Raw genomic sequence first — 9,674 nt, 5'->3', positions numbered from 1 at the left:
TTTTGCTTTAATATTTTTTTTCAGGCGTACCTAGGAATATAGAGCATTTTACCCTTTTTCTCTTTAATAAGAGTGACCAAAATGATGGTAAACATTTTTTTCTCTACTAAAAATAGAAGTTGAATGATGTATACCATCCTGCAAAATAAAAGCATCACTCAGGAACTAACATCATTAGGATCAGTGAATTTGTACACGCTCATCTCACCTCTAGAACCTTCTGAACCTGAGCCAGTGGAGAAACAAACTCAATAGTCAGCAATGGATCCATCTTAGAGCAGCAGAAATACACAACCGTGTTATTCTCCCAAGGACTGACTAGCGCTCCATCAAGAAGCAAATCTGAGCGCCTAAGAATGACAGCACCATGATCTCCTTCCTCTCCCTTCTTTTCCAGGCGATGGATAATGCCTCCGAGTCGCCCATGGAAAGAGGTGGAGACACAGGGGAGTCCGATGAGACAGCAGCAGCTCCCAGGGGTCTTGGGGCTACTGTCACAGATGGAATCCAGGAGGAAACTGCCGGGGACGGTGATGAGGCCTGGAAAGAAGCTGCAGCTGAGGAAGCCGAGCTCAGGAGTCAGGGGACATGGCAGGTTTAACAGCATTTAAAAGGGAAGACTCATCCTTGCTTACTCCTACAGCCAAAAACTGAAAATAGATGCCAAAGAAAAGAAGCAGGAAGAGATTCAAAAGATGCAGATCCTGGTTTCTTCTTTTTCTGAGGAGCCCCTGAGCCATCATGAAATGTATCCCCCGTCAGCTCTCCCTAAGGCAGCCATTAGAAGGCTGGTCCAATCCATGTGGCACCTCTGCGGCTCAGAAATAGCCTCTGTGGTTATTGCTCTGTCTGGTATTTCCAAAGTTCTCAACAGAGAAATAGTAGGAGAAGCACTGGATGTGTGTGAGAAGCGGGGAGAAATGCCACCACTTCAACCCAAACACATGAGGGAGGTTAGAGACAAAGGGGCAAGTACCCAACTTGAAGCACAAAAGCATCATCTTCTTCTAGAGCAGAGCCTGAAAAGGCCTTATGCTGAAGGAAGTGCTGCTTCCAGACGTGGACTTGCATGAGACCTCCTGAACTGGTGCGCTAGTCTCCCCGTCCTCCAAGAATTCCACGACGGTTTTAATGTCTTTCTCAAATCTCTGATCTTCATCACACCTGGAAGAAGGCATGCAGCCTGTTTCACACTTGCCTTGACTAACTATGGGGACCTCTCTGGGCATTTTGAGGCATTTAACTGTCCCTGGGCTCGTTGGAAGAAGAAAGGTCCATGCCTTCAGCATTTGCTGGACATGGAACTCCTCTCAGAGAGAAAACTTCCCCAAGAGAACTTTGATGATTTTACTCTGAAGCCTGAAATTGCCATGACTTAAGGTGTTTCTTACATCTGGTTTTAAGCAGGCCAAACAACCAGAAACTTTTGACTTGCAACGCTCTAATATGAAATATATAGTGAAGCAGGAGTGGTGAGATCGTTTGTCCCTGTAAACTTCTAAGATTCTCCAATGGGTTTTGGTGAATGATCACTAAACTGTTTTCTAACTCAGGGGGAAAAAAAGAAACAAAGAAGAAGCAAATGTGAGCTGCTGTCTCCCAGGGCCACACTCCCTCAGATTCTGGAAAAATGCAAACTGTTATGCCAGCCTTGGGGGGAGTAAAAAATAGTGCGTCATCTAGAATTCAGAGTCTGTATTTAGTTCCCATATCTGATGGTGGACCCTAATTAACTCAACCATCAGAAGTGGTCTTTCCTCAGACTCGCTAAAGTGAGATGTACTTCAGAGAGAGGGAAAGGAATTCAAGATAAATGGCCTGAAACGCAGGAAAAAATGAAGAACAAAGAAAGAGACAAATCCGTAGATGAATGCACATGAATAATGACTAAATAACTATGTAAATTACCAATAACAATGTCTGATGCAGTTTTAAAAATTAAAATACATGACAATATGTAAGTCAAGAAGGAGATGAATGGATTTAAAGTGTTCTAAATTGCTCAGATTGTCCAAAATAGGGTTAAAGATACTGAGTAATTTAGAACTGGATAAAATAAGGATGCAAGTAAAAGAATAGAAACAGAAAAAATAATTTCAAAGTTGGAATGAAGAAGTAGTTGAATATTGAGAGACACTATGTCATTCAAAAATAAAGCAAGGGGCCGGCCTGGTGGCTCAGGTGGTTGGAGCTCCGTGCTCCTAACTCCGAAGGCTGCCAGTTGGATTCCCACATGGGCCAGTGGGCTCTCAACCACAAGGTTGCCAGTTCGATTCCTCGAGTCCCACAAGGGATGGTGGGCAGTGTCCCCTGCAACTAAGATTGAACACAGCACCTTGAGCTGAGCTGCCTCCCAGATGGCTCAGTTGGTTGGAGTGCGTCCTCTCAACCACAAGGTTGCCGGTTTTGACTCCCGCAGGGGATGGTGGGCTGTGCCCCCTGCAGCTAGCAGCGGCAACTGGACCTGGAGCTGAGCTGCGCCCTCCACAACTAAGACTGAAAGGACAACAACTTGAAGCTGAACGGCACCCTCCACAACTAAGATTGAAGGGACGGCAACTTGACTTGGAGAAAAGTCCTGGAAGTGCACACTGTTCCCCAATGGGGTCCTGTTCCCCTTCCCCAATAAAATCTTTAAAAAAATAAAAAATAAATAAAGCGGGAAAAAAGTAGGAGAGGAAGAAAGAAGAGCAAAACAGAAAAAGCAGGGAAATGGAAAGCACAAAATAAAATAATACATTTAATTATAAATGCATCATTAATTATTAAATGAAACTAGAGTAAATTCTCCAGATAAAAGAAAAATATTATCAGACTGCATTTTAAAAATTAAATCCAGCCCTATGCTGTTTATAAAAGGCACATTCAATGCAATAATACAGACAAGTTGCTTTTGTAAATATTAATAAATGGATTCTAAAATGTATGCTTAAGTGCAAATATCCAATATGCTCTTGAAGATGAAGAAACACATGAAAATATTTGCTTTTGTTAGATATCAAAACTTATTATAAAGCTTTGATAATTAAGCCAGTGTGGCACTGGCTCAGAGAGAGACGGATAGACTAGTGAAACAGATCAAAAGGGAGAAACATACCCCACATTTATAGAGACTTGATATGAAATGACAAAGAGTGGAGAACAGGACTTTTCAACAAATGGCCCTCGGGCAATCAGCCCCCTACTACAAAATTCAGTTGCATACACAAAAATCAGTTCCAAAGGATGTAAAGACCTAAATATGAAAAGAAAAACTATAAAGTTTTTAACATATAACAGAGAAGAACGTCTTCAGGACTGCTAGGTGAGGTTAGCTTAAAGACAAAAGCAAACACAAAACCAAAGCCCTGGGGTGGATGTCTTTGTGTAACACTTGTATCTAAACCTGGAAGGCAAGTCACAGTCTGGAGAATGGGCCAGTTTATCTAGCATCCCAGGTGTTGTGAAAGGTCATAAAAACATTTCTGAAAATGAACTCTAATATATTCATATTATTGCTTTTTTACATTGGCAAATTCTACTAAATAAATTCGGAAAGTTCCCTGGAATTTCTTTTTTTTTTTTTTTTTTGGAATTTCTTTCATTCTCCTTTTTTGCCCGTTCTTATTTTGTGCTTCTCTTGGTGGAATGTTACTTTTTCACACACAGCTCCTAGTTCTCCTTTCATCCTCACCCACTCGGATTAGTTTCTTTTTGACTTCTTTCTACAGAGAGTCTATAAAATCAACTTCCTTAAAAGAAGACCTCCGTTTATTCAATTTTTAGAGCATAACATATGCTTATAGAAATATTTTTTGAACTAAAAGAGAACATTTGTTTCTGAACTCGTCCAAATATGGCTTAATATGTAGGACGATATTATGATTATATAATTATAACTTGTGATTGCATACGTCTGTTAACCGGGTCTGTTTTTTTCAATGTTTGTGAATGACTACATTAAAAAAAAAAATGTTTTTAACTTAATTTTTCAGAGCAGTGTCAGGTTTACAACAGAATTAACAGGAAGGTGCAGAGATTTTTCCCATAAGCCCCCTGTCCCCACACATGCACCTCCCTCCCCCCTTACCAACATCACTCTCCAGAGGGGAACATTTTTTTAAAGTCCATAGTTTACATTAGGGTTCACTCTTGGTGTTGTGCAGTCTGTGGGTTTGGACAAATGTATAATAAAAGGCATGTATCTGCCATTACAGTATCATACAGAGTCGTTTCACTGCCCTAAAAGTCCTCTGTGCTCTGACTATTCATCTCCCTCCTCCCCCACCCCTGGCAAACCATTGATTTTTGTTGTTGTCCATTGTTTGGCCTGTTCCAGAATGGCATGTAATTGGAAGCATACAGTATGTAGCTTTTTCAGATTGGCTTCTTTCACTTAGTAATATGCATTTAAGGTTCCGCCACGTCTTTGCTTCATTAGTTTCTAAGTGTTCAAGGCCTCGTCTACTTTTGGGGGACGCTGGAAAGGAGAGTGTATAGGGATATGTACTAGGAAACAAATGCCTATAGATATGAGACATTTTCTAATTTTAAAAATATACACGAGCACCATTTCCCAGTTGACACAGAGGTACTTGTATATCTATTCTTTGTTCTTTTTTCTTCGTTTTGGTGGCGGTGGGGGAACATGGTAAATTTATCTACTAAATGAATATCCCTAATGAAATTAATACCCACAATATCAAACTGCTTTTGGGGGGGCGGTTAGAAATACGAATTAATCATTGTGAGCAACCTTCTTTGGATGATTGAATATATTCAGTATTTGCTTTATTCTATTACTTTAGATTGTTAGATTATTTAATCTGTTCTGCAATCTTGAGGTCTATTTTGCTCTTATTTTTCTGGGATCTTGAAGATAGAGTTTATGTTATTGATTTGAGACATTTCCTCTTTTATAATATATGCATGTACATTTAGCTATAAACTTCCCTCTCAGCACTGATATAGCTGTGTCTTATAAATTTTGACATTTTATATTTTTATATTCAGTGTGTGTGTGTGTGTGTGTTTAAATTTCCCTCAACACTTCCTCTTTGGTCCATGGTTTATTAGGAGTGTGTTGTTTAGTTTCCAAGTGCTGGGAAATTTTCTTGTTCCCTGTATGTTTTGACTTCTAGTTTGAGTCCATTGTCGCTGGAAAACATATTCTGAATGATTTCAATTCTTTTAAATTTGTGGAGGTTTGTTGATGGCTCAGGCTATGATGTACTGTATGTTCCGTGAGCGCCTGAAAAGAATGTGTGTTCTGTTGTTGTTGGGTGGAATGTTTTGTAAATGTTGATTAGATCCTACTGCTTAATGTTGCTTACGTCCTTTATATCCTTGCTGATATTCTTTCTAGTTGATCTATCAATTGTTGAGAGAGGGGAGTTGACGTCTCCGACTATGAATGGGGATTTGTTTATTGGTCATTTGAGTTCTGTGAATTTTTCTTCACATAAATTTAGCTTTTTAAAGTTTTTTATTTTGCAATTACAGTTGACATACAATATTATATTAGTTTCAGTTGTATAACATAGTGATTAGACATTTATATAACCTACAAAGTAATCACTTTGGGTAATCACCCCATAAGTCTAGTACCCATCTGACACCATACGTAAGTACTACAATATTATTAACTATATTCCCTAAGCTGTACTTTACATCTCTGTGACTATTTTTATAATTGGCAATTTGTACTTCTTAATCCTTTTCCCTTTTCACGCATCCTCCCAACCCCCCTCCCATCTGGCAACCATAGTTTGTTCTCTGTATCTATGAGTTTGCTTGTTTTGTTTGTTTTATTTTGTTTTGTAGAGTGTACATATAAGTGAAATCGTGTGGTATTTGTCTTTCTTGGTATGACTTATTTCACTGAGCATAATACCCTCTAGGTCCATCCATGTTATTGCAAATGGCAAGACTTCATTCTTTTATATGAGTAATACTCCATTGTCTATATGTATCACATCTTCATCCAATCGTCTAGTGATGGGCACTTAGGTTGTTTCCATATCTTGGCTACTGTAAATAATATTTCAATGGACATAAGGGTGTATATATCTTTTCAAATTAGTATTTTGGATTTCTTCGGATAAATACCAAGGAGTGGATTTGCTGGATCACATGGCAGCTCTATTTTTAGTTTTTGAGGAGTCTCCATACTGTTTTCTATAGTGGCTACACCAATTTGTAATCCCCCCAACAGTGCACACGGGTTCCCTTTCCTCCACATCCTTGCCAACACTTGTTCAGAAAAAAAATTTTTTAACAGATATAACATTCATGGTTTTGTGTAGAAAAAAAAACTGTTTGCACGCTTTGTTTCAAAATTGATTGTACTGAGGAACAAACTTAAAAGTTTGAATAATTGCTGAATAATATAACCATCAAGTGATCTAAACAAAGCGATACTCGTATTTTCACTGTTTCTCCCTGTAATTCATTCTTATTTGCCTCCCCAGAGAAAAAGGGACCCGTAAAAATGTTCACAGCCAGCCCCCGCTGTGTTATAAAATCAAAGACCTGAGTAAATAGAGTGTTTCTGCCTTAAACTTAATGAGAGGAGTGTCATTATGATCAGACAACAAAACTCGTTTACCAACAATGAGCATTTAAGCCTTAAGTTCTTGTCAACAAAATATGTGTCTCTTAAAGCACTAAGTGTTGTACTCTCTGTCTCATACAGCTAAGATTCCCACTAACTGTTACTGTAAAAATAAATAAATAAATAAATACCACCACATTCCATTTTCTGAATTTTATCCTCATTAGCAAGAATGAACACTGTACTTAGAAAAACAGACACACCTGAATATACCAGGGTGCCAAAAAATGTATCTACATGACTTGTATTCATCTTTTGTTGTTGGTATATACTGAGTATCACAATTTTAATACAGTTTTTTCCTTTCTTAACATGTGTATACATTTTTTGGCACCCTCTGTATATTCAACTAGACTGTATTTATCCTGCCTTTTAGTTTCAAGGTGAGATTTCAGATCTTAAAATTGTAGCTACCTCAGATGATTACCCAAATGGAGATGTAATGATATCCTATATGTATGACTATTGATGTGTCTTTTTATAGAATCATGTTTGTGTGGAACTACTTACTTTATATGCATTGATGAGCATAATTGTAATTAGTTGTCTAGTTTGGTAAATGAGTATCTGGGATAATTTATGAGTGCTTCCAATTTTAAGTTTGGAGTTGACATTTTAATATTGACTTGAGTAGTTTATGTTCCTTGCTGGCTACGTTTGATAACTCACATTTACAATGAAGCATACAGCTACAGATATTTATAAACTTGAAGGTAAGTCTTAAGTTTATTCATTCAGTATTTCCTTCAAAGTGTAGTGAGCTTCTACTGTCCCAAAAGGACCCTCCAGCTTAGAATGATAGTCCTAAAAATATTCTGATTCCCTCAAGTTAAATTTATTAAAGTTATAAATTAGAAACCTAATTTCTTTTAAAGCTTTAAGCTCAATTTATGAATCTTGCTATTTTATGTTTGACTCTACAAATTTTGTATAAAAAATAACAATCACTTTGATTTGTTCTTTCATTAGTATTTCAATGATCTCTTAAAAGACCAAATCATCCTTAAGCACTTAGCATTACTTAGAAGATTTATTAAATTCTTTCAGACATTTAAACTCTAATTACAAATTTAATGTATCTGGTTCTCTCAAATACTTCAAACAGCTACAAAAATGTCTTAGGTTGGGTTTATCAGTGGCGTACCCTGAGACAAGAGATCACGAAAAGGGGTTTAATGGGGAAAAATTGGTAAGGGGATGGAAATTTAGGGATAGAAAGACAAGGAGGCCACATAAGGGTACAAATACCAAGGAAAGCCCCAGGGAAGGCCATTTTGTGGGACTGTGTGTCCCACACAGAAGCTCTGGAGACCCTGTAAGTCACACTTTAGAATTGTCCTAATTAGCTGCAAAACAGCCAGAGTATTTATGCTGCATGACCCATCCATCCATCGTCAGTCAAGGACTGCCTAGTGGAATGGAAATTCTCAAATACTTCCAGCCTTGGCATCCTGCAGGCATCCCTCTGACAGAGATGTCGGTCCTGACGGTTGAAAGAGTACCAGAAACCCAAGCACACAAAAACAGTAAAGGGATCCAAGCAGACAGGGTTAGCGGAGCGAGCTACTGCTGCTTGGTCCTCAGACTGAAATGATTTTCATCTCCCTCCTCTACTCTCCATTCTAGATTCCCCTCACCCTAGGCCAGCGTCTGTCTCATGGGGTACTCCGGTCATCTGTAATGTGACCAGACCTCACCTGGAAGTATTGTAAACAACCTCAGCCCTCCTTCTAGCCCTCCAAGGTAGTTTGAATCCATGGAGTGTTCCTACAATAGCTTTTGTGGATTTGGGACCTGTCTCCAATTTGAAACTCCTTGAGAAAATGTGGGGCTTTTATTTGCCCTTCTCTCCTCAACCAACACTGTTTGTTCCTCCCTCACAAAATATAAATCACTTAGCTGTGTAATCCAAACAAATGTCGCCTGACCTCACTGCCTACCTCATACAACGGGAACGTGATAACATCCACTTTTAATGCCCAAACGATCATAAAACCTAGGGCCTTTAACGAGGTTTTTCTTTCCCAAGTATTTCTGAGAATTTAACAGGAATAATGACACGTCCTGCAAATCTGTCCAGTTCGAAGGTTGCTGCCTTCACCAGTGATCTGGCTTCAGACTGCCATTATGGCTGCGGACTTCCTTAAGCTGTGGCTGCTCTCCCACAAAGCACTGCATTCCAAGCCTACGCATAGACCCTTCCTGAATTTCCCACAGTGATAGAAGACACACAGCTCATGTATGTAACAAGATATCTTTAGGAGCAAGTGACAGAAACCCCAATTAAAACTGACAAATCAGAAAGGGAGTTTTTTGGGTCACATAACTGAAAAAGGGCAGGCGTATTCTCAGTTTGGGCATGGCTGCCTTAGAGGCTCAGGATTCACTCCCTTTCTTGGCGCTGATTTGCTCTGTGTACTTTAATCTCTAAGTAGGGAGCCCAGCAGCTCCAGGCTTGTCCATCCCAGTTGTAAGACAATTACTCATTTTCGGTAGTCCCAGGAACTCTTAAGGCTGGCTCTGATTGGCCCAGGATGGAGCATATGTTCAGTCATGAACCAGTCACCATGGCCAGTACTCTCATTGGCCAGGGCTGTGTCACATACATGAAGACCTGGGATGGGGCCACCTGTCTGAAACCCAAGGAGCACATGGGGAATCCAATTGCCTGAAGGAACTTGAAGGTGCTACTACCAGAAAAGGGGTAAAATTAATATTGGGAAGGTGAAAACAATAGATGTCCAATTATGTCCACTTGGGCATAATAGAAAGGAATTGCAATACAGAAATCCTTTAAAACTTCATTGCAGGTGTGGCTGTTTTCAGAACATACAGGTGCAGATCAGGCCACATGGGTCCCTACTTGGCCGTGAGGCCCAGAGGAAGGCAGTTTCTCCAGGCACGCTTCCAGGCCACCCCCCGCTCTCAGTACACCCTCTCCCACGATTCCCCTCTTTGTAGGACTCTCCACTCCCTTCAGGAAAACTCAATTTCTGCCTTCAGTGTGGTCTGGCCATAGGATTCCAACATGACATTCATATCAAAATGCAGTAGTTCAAGATACATTAGCTTCCCAGAATCT

General features: G+C 39.5%; 1 pseudogene; it reads left to right on the top strand.

The window, feature by feature from the left end:
* The first annotated feature begins 233 nt into the window (after positions 1–233).
* LOC109451278 (transcription initiation factor TFIID subunit 11-like) lies at positions 234–948 on the top strand (annotated as a pseudogene).
* Positions 949–9,674: the final 8,726 nt, after the last annotated feature.

The sequence above is a fragment of the Rhinolophus sinicus genome, chromosome 8, assembly GCF_057876585.1.
Source record: "Rhinolophus sinicus isolate RSI-liver-muscle chromosome 8, RSI-T2T, whole genome shotgun sequence".
NCBI lineage: Eukaryota > Metazoa > Chordata > Mammalia > Chiroptera > Rhinolophidae > Rhinolophus > Rhinolophus sinicus.
This window is presented reverse-complemented; position numbering and strand designations above follow the sequence as displayed.